This window comes from Amphiura filiformis, chromosome 12, assembly GCF_039555335.1.
Source record: "Amphiura filiformis chromosome 12, Afil_fr2py, whole genome shotgun sequence".
Classification (NCBI taxonomy): Eukaryota; Metazoa; Echinodermata; class Ophiuroidea; order Amphilepidida; family Amphiuridae; genus Amphiura; species Amphiura filiformis.
In genome coordinates, this window is record NC_092639.1 from 24,576,699 (window position 1) to 24,601,461 (window position 24,763).

A 24,763-nucleotide genomic window follows, 5' to 3' on the forward strand; every position below is an offset into this window, starting at 1 on the left:
TTTACGACACCTTTATGTGGTGACCTAAATCATATGGGCCGAATAAGAGTTGGTGTGAATTATTCAGAACCGATCGACAACTTGCCTCAATTTGTTGACAGGAAGCCAACCAAATTTGTTATAGGTTTGCGTGGCTAAAACAAAAACCGAGAATTTAGTGCCACCCCATGACATTAATTCGGTCTATGAATAATTGCACAAAAATGTATCATGGCTGACGGTGCGCTTGCGGTGTGGCCATGTAAAAGACACCTGAATGAACGAGACATTCTTATTTATTTCGAAGTTTAGTGTCAAAGTTAAATCACTTCAGCTGTTCGTGCAGTCAACCATAGACCCTGGTCTATGACTTGGTCCCAAAATGACTTTGAAATCAACAGCTACTAGTACTACATGTAGCATAAGGAACGGAAGCGGTTTTTAAAAATACATAGTGCAGTAATAAGACTTGCCTAATTGCAGTAATTCGTTGGTAAGTATAAAGAAATAGGCCTATATAGTTTGAAGCTCAGTTCATTAGAATTATGGAATTTCGCAGTAATGTGTGCATTTTAATGATATGAAAGTGCTCGAGAGTTACAGTGGAATGAACATTGTATAAATATAAGAAGTCATATCAAGTTATCAAGTTTTATTATGAAGTCGCAACCAAACCACACAGTAGGTCATACATGTTTATCATACGTGTGTACATGTACTATCATTTTTGGGGCGCCTGCTACGGCGGGGCCCCTTATTTGGGTTGACTTTGCAAAATTTTTTCTAATTTCGGTCTTGCTTTGATTTTACACCATAACTCAGAATACAATTTAGGGAATTTACGGCTCGTTTGTGCTGCCGGGTCACATATTTCTGCTAGATATTGTATGTAACATATTATCGATTTTTCGTCATCAAACATTCGTTAGAACTTAAACATTACTGGAAATAGAATGGCAATAGATTAAATAACGTACATATTGTACATACAGTATTGTACGTATAATACTCGGAGTCTGGTAATCTTGGAAACCATCCATAGCTCCTTCTAAGGGGAACAAAGCACACGTTAACAACATGCAATGTATTAAACATGATAAAATATTATGTTGGTGCTTATTATTGGGTGACGGGATGGGAGTGGGGTCGGTGGTATCGGGCCTTAAAATATGACCGTAACCTTTGTACGGAAGCGACTAAGTGCCATCCGACTTGACTTGACTTGATAATGTATCTGAGCATGTCGACATAATATATTGATAATAAGTTGTGTCAAGATTTATCTCGCCATGTCGTCAAGTCGGGTGGCGCTTAGACGCTGGGTGGCACTTTCAACGTTCCGTAAGTTTGGACTAAAAACTGAATATAAAATCAGTGCAAAAAATAATGAATTGTATCACAGTTCAATGATTTCTTTTTGATTGTGGAGGAATTCGTTATCATTAACCAATGAACTGACTCAGGAACAAAAGCATTAACATGGATCAATAAATCAGGATGTGGTACTAGCTCATTTGCATGTGTCGCTTTTCTTATGTAAATAGCGTATTTATTTTATTTTATTTTATTCATCTGGCAATTAACAACAAAATTGAGACAAAACAACAAATTAGGTCTACTGAGCTGCCAGGGAACACTGAAAGCACAAAAGAGCACTGTCACCACAAAGCGCAGCGCTCCCAACTCAGCAGACCACACACATACAAATCATATTGGAAAAAAAATACAAAAAGGCATCAATACAAATTTGGGTTGACTTTGCAAAATGCTTCTAATTTCGGTCTTGCTTTGATTTTATTAATGTTTATTAATATATTTATTATTGCATCCAAACGGTTACATTTCAACCTCGGGGTGGCACTTCAATATGAAATGCATATAGGTGTAGGGCTCAGTACAGTAAGGGGCAAAAGAGCAAAATATAAAAAATATGGGGCACAGTGTCGACACCCTATATTATAAATATAAACTTAATACTCCGTTGGTGAGCGACGGGCGAGTGGTATTTCACCGAACGCAAGAAAAGGAGTTCTATCTGATTGGCTAGCAATCGATCGCTTGATCGCTCAGTGGTGAACTACAAACTCAAAATGGAGCGATGTATTCAATTCGATTGAAATCGATATTCTATTATTGACACAGACAAAGAAAGTCGATAATGTACATTGTATTATAGATACAGCACCTGGATCTTACATGGGTTCCTTTATCATTGTTTATATAATTCATTTCTCAAACAGTTGAATATATCACAATTTTAACTTTTGATTTCAAAATCTTTACTTATAAAATGCAGTAAAATATATCCACAGCAAAATACCGGTCCCCGCTAATTAGTGTATTTAATTTCCAGTTAGTGTATTAAAAATAAAACCTGGGATTTACCTGACAACAAATCAAATTTTCTTGTAATAGAAATATCATAATGGGATACTGATCATGCGCAAATCGAAAAACATAGAATAGAAACTATGTGGCAGGCTCTGTGGAATCTCATATCGTGTGAAAATGGTATGCTTAGCCTGAGTCGCTCGCTATCTCGAACAAAATCGCCATGCGTATCTGTTGAAAAACGAGAAGATTCATCGTACTATCACGGCAATTTTTGACACGAAGATATAGGGATGATGACGCTGTGTGGGTCATTGCAAGGGTGAGAGCATGATTTTTGGCATTCGGTGAGAGCAAAATGTACAAAATATGGGGTCATTGGGTGAGAGAGGGACCGTTTGGATCTAAATTAGGGGGGGGGGGGCATTGGGTTAGAATATGACTTTTTAAATGGGGTCTTTGTGTCAGAGCCTAAAGAAGCCTCGAAAATTGGATTTCTAGTTCTAAATGGCTTCTAATGGCTTTGTTATTTCAAAAGAAGTGATAGATGAGGCTCGTTGCTGTTCAGATGGAAATATATGAGTCTAGGTCTTTGGGTGACAGATCTAAAGGGAAAATATGGGGTATTTGGGTGACAGAGCATGTGCTGGTAATGGGGTCTTTGGGCGACAGCGATGTTGAAAAGGCGGTCTTAACAGCCCTATAATACTCGTCACTTCCCAAAGTGGGAGTGCCCCCCGGATTTCAGCAGTTCACATCAAAGCTCCCATTGGGCGCCTCATTCCTTTTTTAAAGGAACTAGTTCACCTGTAGCTGTGTGAGTAACTGATAGCGATGCTATTTGACCCCTGATGACCCCTTTTGACTTTATGACATGTTCCCGTCATATCGAGGATTCGTTTTACCACTTTCAAGCCCAATTGGGCATACTGACCCCATAAAACCTTCGCCCTCGAGTGACCTCGGTTTGATTTTGTTCATGCTCCCGTGATATGGACAATTACTGAAGTATAAGCCAAATCAGACGAAGTTTAAAATGTAGCCCCTGGATGACCTTTGACCTCGGATGACCTCGATTATAAACTCAACAGAAGTTTGGAAAGTTTTTTCAAGCATCTGTATCTCCAATTATTTGTGACATATTCATATCGTGTTGCATATCACTGGATAGCTACAATACCCCCTTTACAATGACACCCCATTTGAAACAACAACATTTGTCACGGCTGAGTACACGACTTGTGAATGTAGTTGGGTCTCAAACAGAATTTGCCAAATTGACCATTATTCTGTGCTCAAACAAAGCTAGCCACTAACCTCAATAGCGGGTGGAAAAACCACAGGCAGCCACAATAGTCAGGCCCCTTCTCCTCATGCTGCTCACCGACGTGGTTACACGTTACTGTGGGATGAAATTCCATTCTTCAACAAGGATTCGTCGCAGATCATTCAATGTGGCTTCTCTGGCACACACAGCACGATCAAGCTGGTCCCAGAAGTGTTCAGTCGGGTTGAGGTCTGGCCCCCGGGTCTGGCCTGATGGCAGGCCATTTTGACTCTACTCCCATAATTCTGTAGGTAGTCATTGACTACCGTGGCTATGGGGGGCGAGCGGTGTCATCTTGGAGGATTGCATTAGGTCACAGATTGTGATGTTATGGGATTGGAGCTTGCTGCACAGAATAATGGTAAATTTGACAAATTCTTTTTGAGACCCCACTACATTCACAAGGCGTGCACTCAGCCGTGAAAAATGTTATTGCTTCAAATGGGGTGTCATTGTAAAGTGGAGTATTGTAGCTATCCAGTGATATGCAACAAGATATGAATGTCACAATTAATTTGAGATACAGATGCTTGAAAAAACTTTCCAAACTTTTGTTGAGGAGTTTATTTTTACGTGTTCCCCTCATATCAAGGATTTCACCCACCAAGTTTGAGCCCGATCGGACAAAAATTGAAATTCGAACCCTCGTTTCGCGCATATATTTCCCTCGTATCAAGGATTCCACCCACCAAGTTTGAGCCCGATCGGACAAAGTTGAAAATTTGACCCCTCTGATGACCAATGATCTTGGTTGACCTCAATTTCGTTTCGCGCATATATTTCCCTCGTATCAAGGATTCCACCCACCAAATTTTGTTTCACGCAATATCAGTATTCCCTTGGCATCAAGGATTCCACCCACCAAGTTTAAGCCCCATCGGACAAAGTTTGAAATTTGACCCCTCCGTAATGACCTTTGACCTCGATTGACCTGAATTTCGTTTCGCGCGTATATTCCCCTTGTATCAAGGACTCCACCCACCAAGTTTGAGCCCGATCGGACAAAGTTTAAAATTTGACCCCCTCCGTAATGACATTTGACCTCAATTGACCTTAATTTCGTTTCGCGCATATATTCCCCTCGTATCAAGGATTCCACTAGTTTGAGCCCGATCGGACAAAGTTTGAAATTTTGACCTTGACCTCCAATGACCTTTGAAACCAGCCGAAGGACATGCTTTCCCCGGAACCTATCCATATCCGAAATATCGGATCGATGCCTGGCAGTGCGGCGAAACGCATAGCCGGACAGACAGACAGACAGAGAGACAGACACACTTCGCTCATTATTTTAGTGGTATAGATTTTTATTTATTATGATGTTCGCAACTAAACCACACAGTACATGTAGGTCATGCTTATCATACGTTAGACTATGCCATAGTCGAATTTTGATAAAAATATGTTATTATTAATCATGATGAACGTATTCCGTTGAACTCAAAATTATACTGATCTTTATTAAAATCAAAGTGTTCAATAGTAAAATCATAAAAAGTTTATATAATTAGATGATTAGTGACAATAAAAGTTATTGAATGCAACATATCTTGCATTTATTATAATGGCTCATTTCAATACTGAACCCCACACACACTCTCTTTCCCTCTCTATCTTTTTTTTTCAGTAAAATATATTGCTTCAGTAAAGTCATTAGCTTATATTGGAAGTCACATAATGGCTTTCCATCGATTCTGTCATATGGGATTAAGGACATGAATCGATTTTGTTTGGAACACCTGGGTCTCCCCTTTTGTAATGTCGAATACAAATATTTCGATGGTCTATTTTTTTCACAGTTAAAATAGCCATAGCGTATTGGGTTTTCTAAACCATGTTTTTCAATGTAGATCGACATGCTCGATTTCTCTCCTCGTGAATATTGCACTGCGAAATTTAAAAATTTCTTTTGTATACTTACAGCCTGTCTCAAAAAAAATTGTGCAAGTAAAAAGCGCCCTCTATGGCAATTATAGAATACCGTTGTGACATAATGCTTACATCAACGTCACGGGCGCAGTCTTAGCTCTCATATGCAGTTTGTTCTGTTCAATTTGCTTGTTCCAATTTCGAGATATGTTTATTTAACAACGAAAGGGTAAAATCACAATTGTGCCACTTTTACTAGGGAAGAGAGCTGTACATGTAAATCAATGATAGCTGATGTTGATGCGTCTAATGTACTCCTCCTTTCGGGATGCGTGCATCAGACGCATTAACATCAGCGCGCGTGCATTATTTTGTCTAATATCTGGCCCAACAAGTAATATGCGTTCATTAACCTATAACATGTATAAGTACGCAATATTTGTGTGTCTTTTAACATGTCTTAAGTGACTAAGAGTATAGTATTTACCATGATAAAATCATTGACATGCACATGTATTTAATTTTTACAGCAGAATGTGAAATATTTATTTAACTTTTAATCTCTTTTAAATGGAAAAAGAGAATCATCATGGTCATCATAATAAAACAGTCAAAACAGTCAAAAAAATGTGTATTGTGTAATTGATGCATTCTTTTGATTTCACGAAGGAACTCTTGATAAACTTGATGCTATCACTGTTACATGCAAAGCCCTCGTCCCTAGTAAAAGTGGCACAATTGTGATTTTACCCTTTTGTCTTTAACTAAACATATCTCGAGATTAAAACAAGCAAATTGAACAGAATAAACGGCATTTGAGAGCTAGGACTACGCCCGTGACGTTGACGTAAGCATTATGTCACAACGGTATTTTCTAATTGCCAGAGAGGGCGCTTTTCACTTGCACAATTTTTTTTGAGACAGGCTGTAGATTAGGAAACTTCAAACCAATTGATTTCTTCTTCACACAATTATATAAGAAACTGAAATGAAAACCGAATCTCCGTCATACAAATTTTAAGTTTTTAACAAAAGGTAGAAACAAAGATATCAATGTCTTGTGAGTCAAGAAGTTAGGCAGGATAATAGGAAAACACGTGACCAAAACCAAAACCAAAACTAAAACTCAATATTTGAAATGAGGCAAAGTTTACAAACCCTGATGTTAAACTATAGTTTTGTCAGAATTTCGGTTTTGATTACACCATTTTTTAATTCCGACTACCAATTTTGTCAAAATCAACTCGCGAATGTACCCATGGATGGATGATTTTGCAAGCTAAAATAGAAATATCGATTATTTCTGCTGGACATTAGAAATGAAGTACTGAGTTGGACATATTACTTAGGCAGGTCCATCCCAGGAAAAAACTAACACTTTTTCTTACCAGAACCATACTTGGCACATATGTTGCTTGGGTTAAAATGATTTTTAAAAAGCCCACGGGCCACCTCGATTTTTTTCCTGAATCCCAGATGGCGGCCAAAATCCCAAAATTCAACTAAAATCGTTAATAACTCATAATTTACAGTTTTAGAATGTTATGGAACTATTTTATTTTACCTTCAAAATATATACAAATATCGTTTAACCAATGTGCACAACAAAAAATTGGTAATATATTCAACCGACTAACCATGTGACCCAAAATGGCCAAACTCTATGACTACATTTGAAAAAACCCCGATGAAATGACATGTACGTGTCATTATGGTAATAGTATCCTACTTCTAAAACTTCAAAGGTGCTAGATGAGTCGAGCTCTTCGCTGTTTAGGGTTTAATCAGTCAGCTACCTGCACAACCGATTCTTTTGTTCTGCAAGGCTCACTCAGTCATTTAATGAGGCAATACAAACGATCGAAATTGGTGTTGAAATGAGCAAAATTTTGAGTTACACCTTTTCAGTGTAAAATTTTTTCTCAGCCAAATGAAAAGCAATAATTTTCATTTTTCAGTAAATGGCTGGAAAAACTATAATGCTTGATACTGATTTTTTTTTAATCCTGGTGTTAAACTTAGGCCTGAAATTCAGTCATTTAGTGTAAGATATTCGATTTTTATAGGCTTCAGCTCGGCCCGCGAGCTTTTTCTTGGATCAACCTTTTAGCTTTTCAAAGTAATATAGTTCGCTAATGAAGGATTTTCCCCAACTTTCTAAAGCACATCACCGTGAGCTATATATCATAGTTTTGTCAGAATTTCCGTTTTGATTTCACCATCTTTCACTGTCGGCTGAAAAATTTCTAAATCAACACGTGAAATCTAAAGGCTAGTACTAGCATTGTGGATCGATATCCCTGGGTTTAATAGGAATACCGGCATGGCTATAGTGTTGCCAGAACTTCAATATAGCAAAGAAATTCCCAGACCTATAGCGCTCCTACTGATCATGTTTAACCAGAACACCCAATTGGGGATTTAATCGCTGGTCGGGCAATTTGCTTTCAATGAAAAATTGACCTGGATAACAACAAAGGAAATATCGACTATTTCTGCTGGTTGCTCTCGAGATAAAAGTACTCACCATTGCCTACTTTTACTTAGTTTGACATTTTCGGAGACTGAATGGAAAAAGGGTAAAACAAAAACGGAAATTCTGACAAAACTATAATATATAGACCCACACGATGTGCTTTACAGAGGTGGGAAATATCTTTCTTTAGCAAACTATGTTAGTTTGAGACGCTAAAACATGAATTCCGTAAAAAGCTCGCAGGCGAATTCAAGGCCTATAAAAATCAAAAATATCACACTAAAAGACACAATTTGATGCTTAATTTTAACACCAGGATTTAAAAAAAAATGTATATCCAAGCACCAAGTTTTTAACTGACATTACTGAAGAAAAAAAATATTGCTTTATATTTGACCGAGAAAATTAATTTCATAGCAAAAAGGTGTATCTCTGAATTGTGCTGATTTTTACATGTATCGATCGACTTTTAGCGCGACTAAGCATTTCTAAAGAATTGGTTGTCCAGGCGGCAGACTGTAATCACTTACGACTATCCTCAAGAGTAAATTACCATAGAGTATTTGTATACATTGTAAGACATTTCATTTCTATATTTATGTAAAATTGTCAAAAAGACATGATATATCATGTGCTTTGTCTTTGTGTGAAATAAAGAGAATGAAATGTGAGACATCATCTTCTCTGTTTCATTTTGAGAAAAGTTTCAAAAGCTATTAATGCAGAGACTAAATGTTAACGACACTTAGGGTATCAGATTTGGCACCATTTACACAAATACGCCTGTAAGGGTAGGTTTTTCCTGAATGACGCCATTTAGGGGTGCAAAATTTGATGGTGTGCATTACGCCATTAAGGGTCAAATTTGGAGGTTTGTGTACGCGAGTGGGTAGCACTAATGTGTGAGAGTGACCCCCGGGATATATCCTGGATATTATTTTGTTATTGGAAGTGCCGTAGTATTATTTCGATGCATTCTAATCGAAATTGAATTTAAATTGATTTTGGTAATTTTTTAATTTCAGTGCAATGAATTGAGGTTTGTACTGTGAAGACAAAATAATTGGTATCACTCATTTGTGAATCTAATTTGAATATTTGTATTGCTAATGAGCAAAACCTATTTAACTATGTAGATTTCATATAGGGTTTCCCGTCCAATCGAACTTTGGTCGTTCAGCTTAGTGTAAGTGTCATTCCTTTCATGCCTTTTCGCGCGGACTTGAGTGAACGCTTACAATCTCGATTTCAATTTAGCGATTGTGCAATCTATTTCATTCAAATTTCTAAATAATGCATCCAATTTCGCACATTGTTCAGCAAGTTCATCATTGCATTCACAGCCTATTTAAAAATACAAATTCGTATATGCGAAAACAAATTTGAAAAATGTTCAATCGATTCGCGAAGTGCAGAATCAAATCATGAAGTTCTAAAATATCTTGAAATTGAAGAATTAATGTGAAAATGCTTATCATGTTTATGTTATAGATGCGTCAACATTATTGATGAGATTCATCAGGATCGTTCAAAGTCAAGTTAAATTATTGAGATTCTGGTAACAGATCCAAGAAAATGAAGTACTCACTCGATATATTTCAGTTCCAATCAGGAACCTTGTTCACTCTGCAATAACTGTAAATAGTGTTTCTAGATGTCAGCAGACCCAAGTGGCTGTGATGACGTCGCCACTTTTGTTGGTTGCTGTTGTGAGATGATCTGGTCATAGATTCTGTCCAATTTGTATGCCCCCTCGTCCTTGTTCATAGTGTTTTTGCCCCTGCTCCTGATCCAAATGGCTTCTTTAAACTATTTACAGTCATTGCAGAGTGAACAAGGTTCCTGATTGGAACTGAAATATATCGAGTGAGTACTTCATTTTCTTGGATCTGTTACCAGAATCTCAATAATTTAACTAAAGCGTCAACATTGTTTCAAACAAGCACGTTGCTATATTAACTGTGAAGGGAAAACATAGTATTGTATTAAAAATTAACTAATTGTGACTATGAAACTCTTCCTTTACGTAGGGTAAAAATTCCACTCAGCTTGTCATTTGTTTTTGACCCCCACACGTATGTGGGGATTATGTTATCATCCAGATGGTTGCCTGTCTGCCTGGTTGTTTGTTTGGCTGCCTGTCTGGGTGTCTGCCTGTCCGGGCTGAAGCAAATTCATTGATCCACTCTGCAGGTCCAACGCAGTAACCGATCAACTTCATTATTATGTCTTCAGAATCTTGCATCCTATACCCTTGTACATAATCTAGCTGTCCGATAAATTTGTGTATCGGTCAGGGTTTTTTCATATCTGTAGCCTCTTCATAGAGTGCATAGTTCATATACTTTATGTGCAAAAGTCTCTTTTGGTGTGATTGTTTTTGTAAATGTGACATGCCATGACCTCAAATCACATTTTTCACCAAAAAACACATTTTGACCAAAATGACATTTTGAGCAGAAATCACAATTTTAAGCAAAGTCACGTTTTTGACCAAAAAGTGTTTTCTACTAAAAATCATGTTTTTTTTACTAAAAATCATGTTTTTAACCAAAAAAGATTCTGAAGACATAATAATGATAAAATTGGACGGATACTTTCGCACTATACCTGAATTTATCGATCTCGCTAGAGTTTTCAAATATCACGCCTACATTTTCATTAATCCATTCTGCAGCTTAAATGCAATAGCCGATCAACTTCTAACTTGGTATTGTGATAGTATATAGTGACCTAATGTGCTGTATAGTTTTGTGGCATCTTATTTGCATATTTATGAATATTAATGAGCTTATTTGCATATTGCATATTATTATTATTATTATTAACAAACCTTTGTTATTTACACACCTTTGTGTGGGGGCCACCTTAATTACGAACCGTGTAATTCTAGTTTACTTTTAATGTAAGAAACATGTACATACAGTAAGCCAAATAATTAAGGTACCAGTTATGTTCACCCCTGTATAGCCTAAACAACGACAAATAAGTCAAAATTAAAACAAGCAGGCAATACCTGTACTCTTTAGCTCTGATTTAAGACCTTATTTGTTGAAATTGGTTGAGAATTAAAGAAACAGTAAGCTGAAACCTAAGAAAGAAACGAAATCAAAAGTTGCACATTTGTGTTCTAATCAAAGAAATCAATGTTTTAACGTGCTAATCAATGGAAGCACGACACTAGGTCTCTTGTTCGAGAACGCTTTGTGTACAAATCAATAGGGCAAGTATGGAGCAAACTGCAAGTTTTGAATTGGCATCTCCGTTAGGTTTTTGGATCGTCGTGTCTTTATTTCTTGAACAATTTCAACAAATGAGGTCTTAAATTCGAGCTAAAAGATGCAGCTATTGGCTGCTGGTTCTAATTATGACATACGAGGGGCGGTCAAAAAGTTCTTCAAATCGAAGCTTTCGGAATAATATCAATCAAAGCCGGAACTGATAAGGAGGTAAGATTGCCGGCTGAAATTCACGAGGCGCTGTTTAGGTGCCCGTAGCTCAACAGTTCGACTGAATTGGTCACACATTTTTTAAAATTAAATTTCAGACTTAATACTTCATTTGAAACTTCCACAACCTTGTCACAAATGGTATAAAAACTAACGTAGAGCTGCGCTTCCTCACCCCGCCCCGCCCCCCCCCCTGCTTTCGGCAAGCTTAAATTTGACAATTTGCAAACTTTAAGGGGGTACTACACCCCTCGATAAATTTGTGTCTATTTTTGCATTTTTCTCAAAAACTAATAACACACTGGTAACAAAAGTTATGTGTATTATAGGGGCAAGGAATCAATTACTACACTGGAATTTCAGTGACCCAAGACAAGCGGTTCGTTATTTATGATAAGAAATAAGGTACCGCTAGGATGTACCTCATTTCCTATCATATATACTGAACCGCTTTTCTTGAGTTACTGAAATTTCAGTGTAGTAATTGGATCCCTTGCCCCAATAATATACATAACTTTTGTTACCAGTGTGTTATTATTTTTTGAGAAAAATGCAAAAATAGTCACAAATTTACCACAGGGGTGTGGTACCCCCTTAAATGACCTAAATATGATGCGATCAGGAAATTTGGCAGATTTGAATGTTTCTGTAGTGTTTGATGTGTTTCCCAAGCCTTTTAAGTTGAGAGCGTATTAGGATCATAATTTATTGCACAGTGCCTTTCTTGTATTTTCACATTTATTTCAATGGGGTATTTATTTTAGTGATCTGCCCCTTATAGTGATAATTTTTCATGTGTTGCCATAATTTTCTAAAACCACTGAGCAATCAGTATTCAACCATGCACTCTACTAGACAAAATGTATGAATTTTTATAGTTCTATAACCTTGGCCCTGGTAACACTAACTAGCATGTACACATCTGGTGCACGTGGTTTTGCGACATGACATCGAGAGTTTTCTGACTTTTGGCAGAAAAAAATTCTTGGGCCAAATTTTTTTTAAATTAAATTTTAAAAACTAGATAAAAATATCTAGGAGCCGTTTTTTTTATTTTTTTGAATTTTGACCAACTTCCCCAAAAATATTTGAAATTTGGGCGAAAATCGAGCTTTTTTATGATTTTTTTGAAAATTCAGCATTTTTGACCATTTTTGGTGCAAATTTCTTGAAGTTGGTCGAAATTCAAAAAAATGAAAAAACGGCTACTAGATAGTTTTATCTAGTTTTTAAAAATTAATTAAAAAAAATTGGCCCAAGAATTTTTTTGTTACGGTGCACGAAAAAGAAGTGTGCCAAAAAACGTTATTTTTGGGGTAAATTTGACCTCACAGATGAACTTATCAAGTCTTTGCCATTCTAAATATGCATACTTTTATATACTTTACACCAACAATTTAGCAGTTATGAGGCCCGAAAGTTTCCATAATTCCAGGGTTTATACCAACCTTAATCCAAATTGCTCAAGTCTTTGAGCATGCACAGATAGGTAATAGTAGGGATGACCATCATAATTTCATGTTGCCCCTATTGCTACAAAATATTGTTTTCTGGAAAGAACTCATCAACAGAAGTATTTTGGTGGTTAAATTGTCAAAATCGGTCAAAAACTTTTCGAATTATGAATTTTCAAATTTTCCCATTCTGACCGGTCATTGGAACGAAATAAATTGACAAAGTCTAAAAATAGCAATGTGGGCAAAATTGGTATAAGCATATATTTACCTTTTTATATTTCTTTATTTTAATATATATGCAAACATGAAACAAGCATATTGTGAAAGTATCAAAGGGGATTCTTATGAAATGGCACTTTACTAGTCAATAGCATTAAGTATTTCTTCAAACCGAGGCACTGAAATCATGCTTTTAGAAAACATTTGCTCAAAATCATCCATAATGGCCGAAGTGGCACAAAATCAAAAGTCCAGGTGAACTTTTTTCCACAACAATATACACTACACATAAGAAAAATACTAATGTACTACAAGGGATTTTTAACATAGGAATCCAAACAATCAAGTACTAACATGCACAGCTTTGTCCCGGGGCTTTGTCCTGATATCACTTCTGGGGTTTTAACAAAATGTTTAACCTCTATTGTGATTGGCAGCAGCATAAGGTATCTCTTTGATAGCTGATAATGCCCAGCCATTCAGCAAGTGGCTAATAACTGACCTTGATAGGCTTGAATGAATACTGTCATCTGCTACAAAACCATCACACTCTAGGACCTGGTCACTCCATATGCTGCAGGGAGCACAGTACTTTAACAATGGAGTGAAAGACTCATTATTGATTGGGCGCGTATTTTAAAAGTATAGCTCCTGTGCGTGTATAGCAGCAAGTCAGTGCAGATGGTATAAATATAAGAAAATGTTTAGGGTTGAGATCAGGTGAACAATACATCAAATGAGCACGAAACTTCACATTTATGTTCAGAAAGGTGTCTATTTAACATGATTCGAAAGGTATATGGAAATTCCAAAGGGAAGCGGGTGATTTAATTTTTAACTCGAGATCTACTTGTCCATTTTTTAACCTTTTTACAGAGGGTATGATAGAGGTAATAAGGACAACTCTGCCAAATTACAGCTCAGTAGGTCAAGGTGTTCACCTGATCTTATTCATCTGAATATTTTGTGTCATTCTGAGCAGTGCTGCATTTGGCCACTGGCAATTAAGCGCACTGTGGCGATAGACCAATTTTGACTCACACTTACAGAAAAACAAAATAAGTTATGTTGCTGTAATTTGCAGGATAGTTACAAAACATAATTGGCATTAACATCTCCAATTTTTACAGAAAAATTATGAACAATAAAAGAATGAGCTCAATTTATAAATGTCTGTGCAAGCAGTGCACAGTTGAGCTCCCTGCATGTCTATGGGAGTGTTCTAATCAAGTTGATGGTTCATTGGTCATCCCTAGTAATAGTATTATGATTATGAAAACAATTTCATGCAATCAATCTGAACTTTAAATGATGAAAGAATACATGTTATTTTTGTTCATTACTTTTTACACTTTTAGACTATGATTCTACATGGGCCTTTATTATTTTGGGCCCATGTTATTTACTGAGAAATATGTTAATATAACTCAGGATTGGTTATATATTGCCATATTCTAGTAAATTCATTTACAGGCTTGGAAAATACAGGAGAATACCAAAATATACCGCACAGATGCTACTAATAGGCCCATTCAATAACCCTGACACTTTGTGGATAAACACCTGAAATAATGTGTGAATTTGGATAAGAAGTCCCAAAATGGGCTGCAGATAATTAAAACTGCGGAAAATTTGACTTTATAAAACTGGGAATTCAGGCAAAGGAAATGTGGCATCTTTGAAACCTAAAATTACTGGGAAATACTTGTAAACATTGAAATTACAAATACTTGGTCAAATAAAGAAAATAAAAAATTAGGCCTTTTACCTCGAGGACTGTTAAATGTCAAAAATATCAATTTTTAGCTCATTTGCCAGCAAATGAACTATTGTCGTGATCTAGATTTTCTATGTTTTTTATTTTCTCTTGCTACATCGTTTGAGTAATGGTACTGGTAATTTGAGGGAGCGATCTTTGCATGATCGTTCATGATTGTTACTTACTTAGCTAGGAAAATTCGGACGGAAAGTGTGATTTTTGGAGCATTTTGTTACAAAAATGTTTACCAAATTTCAGAGAATAGTCTCCTTTGCAGACTGTTTGTCGTGCTGATCATATTACAAACACTGTTCAAACTGCTTGTTCTTGCGATGCTGTGGCGTATTGTAAAAGAGATGTAACAGCATTTTGCTTGAATGTTTGCTTTTCAGTGTTGCTTTGCCGGACCGATAGTACATTCGGCAAGTTAATAGATAAAGCACCAATTGGGCTCGTGCTGTCTATAGGCCCTTACTTCTGTGCACGAGCCATGAGCAAGCAGTGTCTCAAATTCTCCCAATTAGTGCATATTCAGAACTAATTGGGCTACCAAATTGTTGGTTGGCAACCCTGACTATGAACAAACATCTGATTTACAACTATTATCACACATCTTGAAGAGTCACCAAACCCAATCAGTTATGTAAACATTTACTCAAGGTGAAATGTCCTTTTGACCAGCCACAAACTTTGATCATGTACAATGTATGTGACCCAATGAGTATCATAGTGGCCATTCTCTCATTTACATAATGACAGATATTGGTTGGTACTGCATGGAGTGAGTGGTCATTGTTTATACGCCTATCAATGACATGATGACAATGATTATATTGACTTCTGAGGGGCTGTTGAGGACTTTCCTCTCAACTTTTCAAGACTAATTTCATCTTTTTGTGGCGCCCTCTACGGAGGCGCCACAATATAGGCATGATTTTGTGAAAAGCTTCTAATTTCACTCTTGCTAGATTGACTTCGCAATTGCTTTACTAAAATTATGCCCAGCTCAGAAATAAAACCACACTTTGCTTGGATTTTATTTTATTATTGTTTTCTGATATGCACGGGATAAAATGGTGAGCGTATATTCTTTGTTTAAAATACAAAATTAGGATTTATAAAAACACCAAATAAATCCTGACCTTTGTATGCGTTCAACCAATTTACCGTGTGCCTTAGAACCCGATAGACGGTGACATTCGACCATACACTAGGATCCACAACATGCTCATCTATCATGGGAACAGTTCTTAAACCGTAATACATTTGTACCGTCATCCTTTGAAAATTTGGGTACACAAACTCATACTCTGCAACTTGAGGTCAAATTTTGCACTATGATTATGTAATTGAGGTTAGTGGACTATGCCATTGGGATGAGACTCCTGTGGTCCATAGTGATAAGATCAATTAACGAGGCTTCTTAAACTGATGGCTTTTGTTTGCTAATTACCATAGAATCTATATAGCGGTTATTGCCAAAGATGCAATATGGTGGCACAATTGGGCGGCAAACTGTATGCAAACAACACGGCATATTAATTATACATGTTCTACATTGTTGTATTTTAAAACACTGACTAGCTACTACCTCCATGATTGGATTAAGTAAATAACTAAATCCTGTTATCTACCCAGCAATGTTTGCTTATCTTAATAATTATAACAAACTGGAGTTTTAAATTAGAGAGTTGACAGGAAGTTGTAAGAGTTAAATTGTTATGGATATGATTGGTGTAAGCGCGAAAATGTTGAATGTCAGATCAAAGTCATCCGAGGTGAATTAAGTAATGTCAATCACAAATTGTTACAGGTCATTTGAGGTGGACTAAGTTTATATTTGGATTGTCAGAACACCTTCCCCAATCAAACACATTTCTCTTACATTTGATCATCTTCTACTCTTCCCTAGAAAAATCATTATAATACCAAATCTACACACCATGGAATTCACCATATCACGTCCAAGTTCACATAGGGCGCCACATTCCTTTTTTAAAGGAATTTTTATTCTGAGTAGTGTCATCTACACCTATGAAGACTTTGATTGCATCTCTCTGCTACTATGTGTACTTTACACACCTCGCTATTGTATTTCTCAATGATAATCTCACTAACGAAACTAATCACATTAAATAGAACATTTACACACCCAACATATCAGTACAATTTACCAACCACCGAAAGGCGGTGACCGCTGGGTGTTTCCATAACCTGACCACCTTTTCTGACTACCTTTTCTGACCACCTTTTCTGACCACCTTTTTTGACCATATTTTTTGACATTATTTTGATGTTTGCTTCATTTTTATTATCTTTACACTTTGCACAATAATGTTGTACATTCTGGATGTTAAGTGACATAAAATTGAAATTATCAAGTTAAATTTGTTTTGTTTTTCACAGGGCAGTTAACTTCTCAGTTTAGAGAGGAGTTCTAAGGTATTAACATGATTAAGTAAACTGCCGATGTATTATTATAGTCTTGAGCAATTATCATTTCAGGTGCTGGGTCAATGATCAATAAAGTAAACACACTTACCACTTCACAAGGTCATAATCATGATATTTGTCATACATGCCCTGGTATATTAAGGGTGCAGCATGAATGTGACTATGGGTTTATGTCCATCAGACAGACAAACAGAAAGTCTGAACAGGGAAGGCTATTGGCATTTCCCTGTTCTGAAGATTGAAGGGAACACTCGTTCGAAATATGAAGTCAGGAAAATTAGATGTGTGTGCAAAATTTTATTTTATTTGTTTTAAATAATTTCATTTACCATGAAAGTGTTGTAGTTTTTAAGTTTCAAGTTTTTATTTTGGAAATTGCTTTTACAGCAGTGGCACTCATCTATACTCGACAAGCAAAAGGTACAAATAAATAAATGCCTATATCTTGAGAACTGTAAGTATATTTTCAAAATGCTGATTTGTGCTTGATCACAGCACTATGGTGATTTTGAGGTTTGAGAATACTGAAATGTGTTTTTCAAAGTTGGCAGCCTGTATACATAGCTATACATGGCTATACATAGCTATGCATGGTTATACATAACTATGCATAGCTATACATAGCTATGTATGGCTATACATAGCTATGCATGGCTATACAGAGCTATGCATGGCTATACATAGCTATGCATGGCTATACAAGGCTATGTATGGCTATACAAAGCTATGCATGGCTATACATAGCTATGCATGGCTATACATAGCTTTGCATGGCATTCCTGACCATAACCCATAACGAATGAGCTACAGCACCATTGGTGCTCTTGTTAATAATTTGCCATAAAATTTGTATTATATTGCGACTTAAAAACAAAACAAAATTATTTGATATCAGAAGGACATTCTTCGTATTCAGAATGCAATTCGATATGTCTGATGTGCTCTCATTTCCTATAAAAAATGCTATGCAAAGGTGGGTGACAGAGCCATTAAAAATTTTTCATAATTTCTTATCAAATAATTTCAACACATTTTAGAAAATGCCACTCATCCAAATCTGTGAGTGATGTGTGTCTGTGATAAGAAGTTACATAGTAAAAGTCAAAACATTATTTCACTATACCAAATAAATATATTACCATTCCCATTTAATTTTACCGATTTTGTCCTACCTAAATAATAATAATAATAATCTTACTATAAATGATAATAATAATAATAATAATAATAATAATAATAATAATAATAATAATAATATCAAATTTAAATGTTAACTAGAGCGGTTCTCGGCTTTTGCGGTTCTCGGCATTCGCGGTTCTCGGTAGTGTGGGTTGGTCCGTATGTGACGTTTCTGTTCAGAACCTTGTGTGACCCTTCCCCCAGAAAAAATCATCCGCCACCACTGGTTATAACAAGGGCCTTGTAAATGCAACTGGTGAGACAGAGCCTCGAATGACGTTTGTGTTTTCAGTCTGCTTTCAGTTCCCTAACACTACAGGTACAAAGTTTACGCATTATCATTAGGCCTACCAAGTATTGTATGTCCTATAATCTCTTATGTATGACATGGATCGTTACCATGATTGTGCAAGCCAAAAAAATATCATTTCAATACCCCAAACATGCGTTAAAAAAATACCATGTTTTACACATGCAACCTCAAGTTTAGACATATAATTTAATTTTCCCTAAACCCTCATGCACGGGAAAAATCATGCCGCCACCATTGGTTATGACAAGGGCCTTTTAGGGTGCACACCAGTAAATAACCCCCACTGACTTTCTATACAGACAGGGGCCGGGAAAAAAAAGGCCTCAAGTTGAGCAAAGAAAGACATTAATTTTCACGTGCATTTCAACCAAGACGCTTCATTAGTGGTGTTCGCCCTTAATGTCATATTATCATGACCGTTTTATTTTGTTTTATGTTAAGGGCTGGGGTATGAACGTTTGGACAGTATTTATTGTGGGACATTAGAGCACATCAGACATATTTGCATTGAATACTAAGAATGTCCTGATATCAAATAATTTTGATTTTTTGAAATTCGCAATGTAATACACATTTTATGACAAATCATTAAAAATTGATATTTTTGATATATAACAGTCCTCGAAGTAAATTTTATAAATTTAATGATACATTCTTTAAGTATATGTAGGCCTAGCTGGGAGGAAAGGCCGACGATCAATTGAAAATTTTGACCTTTCGTATTGAAGATATGGATTCCCCCCCCAAAAAAATAGGTCTTTTGGGGAAATAAAATCCATATCTTCAATATGAAAGGTCAAAATTTTCAATTGATCGTCGGCTTTTCCTCCCAGCTACATACTTTAAGAATATGTCATTAGATTTATAAAATTTACTTCGAGGACTGTTATATATCAAAATTTGAAAAATATCAAATTTTAATAATTTGTCATAAAATTTGCATTATATCGTGAATTTCAAAAAATGAAAATTATTTGATATGAGAAAGACATTCTTCGTATTCAGAATGCAATTCGATGTGTCTGATGTGCTCTCATTTCCCACAAAAAATACTGTCGAAACGCTCATTCCATGTCATATTACATGTTTCACATTTGTACGATTTTAAATAATTCTTTATCATGTTTATAGGACATGCTCTGTTATATTTTTATATCCTCTTTTCATTCTTGAAAAGATAGATCATGCTTTTATTTCACCCATTGGGTATTTCTTTATTAATTTGTGTTTATATGGCGATTTCAAGTGGGATAATAACTCCTGGATGACGTAAGCATAATGTTGATAGATTTAAATATCATTATAAATAGGCACTTAATAATAATGATATTGAAATAAATTGATAAATAGATAAATTAATAGATAAATAAATAAAAGATATATAAGCCTAGATAAATAATAAATAAATGATAAAGTAGGAGTAAATTGCAAACATTAAATATCTTAGAGCAAATGAGCATTTAATAAGTTTTTGCGACAAATATTTTGCCCTTCTTGTACGTTTTATCATTATTTTATCTTTTACTAATTTTTTTTGTTTTTTTCTCGCTTATTTATTTTTTATGTGTTCCTCTTATCATTTGTGAAGTATTTCTTTATTTTTGTTTTAGTACAAGTGATCACTGAGTATGTTTAACTGTGGAAATATCGGTAGATAAGGTGTTTTTATTTCACCCTTGAGTATTATTTATAAGTGTATCAACATACATTTCACATGTCATGATTTGTCATTGTTGTTTATTTTAAAGCAATTCTTTATTGGGGTGCATGCTCTCATATATTAGGTGGGTTTTTTTTCATGTTCCTCTTGTCATTCTTGATAGATGGCTGTTTATTTATGTCGCGTGTTTAGTATTTTTTTAATTTTTGGTCGAAGTGTATAATTATCATCAGACACATGTGACATTTTTATGTATGATTTTGCATTATTTAATTTCAAATTATATAATTTTTAAACGTACTAACGTAGTTCTTTATTTTTGTTTCTGTGAATATCATCCGAAAAGTAGGCCTCCTGCACATTATGATTTCGCCTTGCTTTATTTAACTCTTTACTGGGGTGCATGCTCTCTGCTGGTTTTTTTCATGTTCCTCTTATCATTATTGACAAGATAGCACCTGCTGTACGCTGTTTATTTATTTCGCCCTAAATTATTTCTTTACTTGTGTTTTTAGATTTTGAAGTTTATATCATGATAGCACACGCTATGTTTTTATACCAACCGCGTTTTCTTTTTGAAAACAGTTCTTGTTTCAAATCCTGGTCCGCAATGTCAACATTCAGTTCGTTCATAAAATATGGCTATTTATTTATGTCGCGTGTTAAGTAGTTCTTTATTTTTTGCTCGAAGTGTATAAATATCATCAGACACCTGTCACATTTTTATGTATGATTGTTCATTATCTAATCTGAAAATATATAATTCTTTAAACTTATTTCTTTTTTTCTGTTTCAGTGAATATCATCCGAAAAGTAGGCCTCTACACATTATGATTTTCCTTGTTTTATTTAAACTCTTTATTGAGGTACATGCTCCTCTTATCGTTATTGACAAGTCATCACATGCTGTACGCTGTTTATTTATTTCGCCCTCATTTTCTTTACTTTTGTTTTTAGATCTTTAGTTCTTTATTTTTGTTTCTGTGAATATCATCCGAAAAGTAGGCCTTCTGCACATTATGATTTTTCCTTGCTTTATTTAACTCTTTACTGGGGTGCATGCTCTCTGCTGGTTTTTTTCATGTTCCTCTTATCATTATTGACAAGATAGCACCTGCTGTACGCTGTTTATTGATTTCGCCCTAAATTATTTCTTTACTTTTGTTTTTAGATTTTGAAGTTGATATCATGATATCACACGCTGTGTTTTATACCAACCGCATTGTCTGGTTAAAGACTTAAAGACAGTTCTTGTTTTAAATCCTGAATACAATGTCAACATTCAGTTCGTTCACCTCACAATGCGGTGCGATGTTATATAACTGTATATATTGCAGGGTTGCCAAACCCGCGATGTAATAGGCCTAGGTCAATAGGATGAGTTTTGAAGATTTTCCTCGCGACAATTTCCTGTCCTATAGACACCAATTGATGGTTAAGAAAAATATTGCATGACTTCTCAACATTGGCTTACGCGACTTCTGGTAGTTTTTATCTCATAGAAACCAACGGTTGATAAAAAAAATATTGGGCGACTTTTCAATGATTTGACCCGCGGTTTGCCCTCATTTGTTTGGCAACCGTGGTCTGTGTTAAGTGAATATATTTCGGTAAGAAAATAATTATCATAGACCATGTAGACAGAACGGACAATAGTCATAGGCGCTCTCCTCCATTTTGAGAAATAGAAATATACTTTTACACACACACTACATTTATAATTAAAATGATCAGCCTTAAAGTTTTACCTTTTAGTGGGTTAAGCCAAACCTAAGTGGATGAAATATAAATCAACACTTCTGGCACTGATCGGTTTCCGTAGTTGTTATATGGAATACGAGCTGTCTGTAGCTACAAAATGGTCTGCAAATCGGCTTTTGCCGGGCCTCTCTTTTTCGGCGTTTTTCTCATTAAATTAGGGTCCCGTTCAAATAAAAAATAAACTGGTGTCTAGATGTAATCACAGTTAACACACCAGGAAAATTATAGAATATACAACAACCTAGTTACACCTGTAGACTGCGAACAAACATGCACCTGGCCAGACCTGGCCGTAAAACAAAGTGTTCTCCCTACGGATACCCTTAAGGGTCACACAATAACATACCAATTGACTCTGCTGCAGTGTCGGGGAAAATTACCTTTGCCAACACCTGCAACCACGTTGCAAAGAATTTTAAGAGCCAGTCTCCCTTATTATGTACCCAACTGTGATACAAAAAAAAAATTTTCTCTAAAAAATTATATTGGTACATATTAACACCAACAACTCACATGCACAATATGAGCGTCCACAGCGCCCTCGTTCGGCTGAAAAAAATTCTCGAAATTTCAGCCTCTCTGAGTCCTACTTGCAAATGATAAACTTTGGAGGTGCATAACTTCTTGCGCCATCATCATCCCAACCTGCATTTTGCATTTTTTTGAAGTACCAAATGGTTACATCACAAAAACCAAGAAAAAAGTTGGGATCTCGTTGGCGCATAAAAGTACCAAATCCTATGTTTTGATGAAAAGCGCCCTCGTGCAAACTTCAAAGCATCATAACGGGCTGCGCCATCGAGATCCCAAGTCCGAACAAGTTTGAAATTAAAGACCTCCATGGTAAGTTTCATTTTCCAGCAAAAACTTTTTGGGATTTTGATGGCGCACAGAGTTAATGGAGGTCAAAGGTCAAAATTCCCTATTTTCGGGCATTTTTACGTGCCTGTATTTTTGCGCGCCAACGTCACCCAACTCTTGGGATAGCATCTCATCAAAGAAGAGATAATTCTCTGTCAATTAATGAAAAAATTAGCTTGGGATCTCTTGATCTTCATATTTAAATGATTTTTTGAAAATTGACTTAGCCTCATTGGGGAGGTCAATTTGACCTCAATCCTTTGAACAAATGATGCGCAGCACAATGTGGACGTTTTACTGCATCACAAAAACATGCGCCAACAAGATCCCAATTTCATTTTTCAACATCTAACTTCTTTGGTGACTAGTAAGAACAAGCAAGAACTACTTGGGATCATGTGGGCGCACTGATATAATAGAGGTCAAAGTTCATACTTTGTGACGAATTGGCATTAATTTGCCTATCTGCAGCACAAAAGTGGAACTTTGACGGGCAATAGAAATGTGCGCCAACAAGATCCCATCTTACTTTATGGATGATTGGCAAGAAGAGCTTATGTATAACCAATAACAAGTAAAAAAAGGTGGGATCATGTGGGCGCACTAATTCAATCGAGGTCAAAGTTCATACTTTGTGCTGAATTGGCATTATTTGGCCTATGTGCAATACATCAGTTGAACAGTAGAACTTTGACACGCAATAAAAATGTGCGCCAACAAGATCCCATCTTATATTTTGGATGATTGGCTAAAGGGTGTATGTGTAACTGATAGCAAGTAAAAAAAAGGTGGGATCATGTGGGCGCACTAATCCAATAGAGGTCAAAGTTCATACTTTGTGCCAAATTGGCATTATTTTGCCCATGTGCAGTTTATACAAAAGTGGAACCTATTGGATTAGTGCACCCACATGATTCCACTTTTTATTTTACTTGCTATCAATTGTACATAAACCCCTGTAACTAATCATCCAAAAGATAGGATCTTGTTGGCGCATATTTTTATTGCCGATCAAAGTTCCAATTTTGTGCTGCACATAGGTAAAATATGAATTTGGCACAAAGTATGAACTTTGACCTCCATTGAATTAGTGCGCCCACATGAACCCACTTCTTTTTTACCTGCTATCAATTATATACAAGCCGTTTAGCCAATCTTCCAAAATACAAGATGGGATCTTGTTGGCGCACATTTTTATTGTGGGTCAAAGTTCCACTTTGGGCTGCTCAAGGCAAAATAATGCCAATTCAGCACAAAGTATGAACTTTGACCTCTATTGAATGAGTGCGCCCACATGATCCCACTTCTTTTTTACTTGCTATCAGTTATACATAAACCCCTCTAACCAATCATCCAAAAAGTCAGATGGGATCTTGTTGGCGCACATTTCTATTACCGGTCAAAGTTCCACTTTTGTGCTGCACATAGGCAATATAATGCCAATTTGGCACAAAGTATGAACTTTGACCTCTATTATATAAGTGCGCCCATATGATCCCAAGTAGCTCTTACTTGTTTTTTGTCTACTAGTCATCAAAGAAGCTAGATGATGAAAAATTAAATTGGGATCATGTTGGCGCATCTTCTTGTAATGCAGTAAAAAGCCCGCATTGTGCTGCGCGTCATTGTTCAAGGGAATATGAGGTCATCAAATTGACCTCGACAATGA

General features: G+C 36.0%; 1 protein-coding gene across 1 annotated transcript in view; it reads left to right on the forward strand.

The window, feature by feature from the left end:
* Positions 1–211: 211 nt before the first annotated feature.
* Positions 212–24,763, forward strand: part of LOC140165969 (uncharacterized) — a 221,425-nt gene continuing 196,873 nt past the window's right edge. Inside the window, exon 1 of the mRNA XM_072189329.1 lies at positions 212–472. The gene's annotated coding sequence lies outside the window, so the exon portion shown is untranslated. The remainder of the gene's footprint in view (positions 473–24,763) is intronic.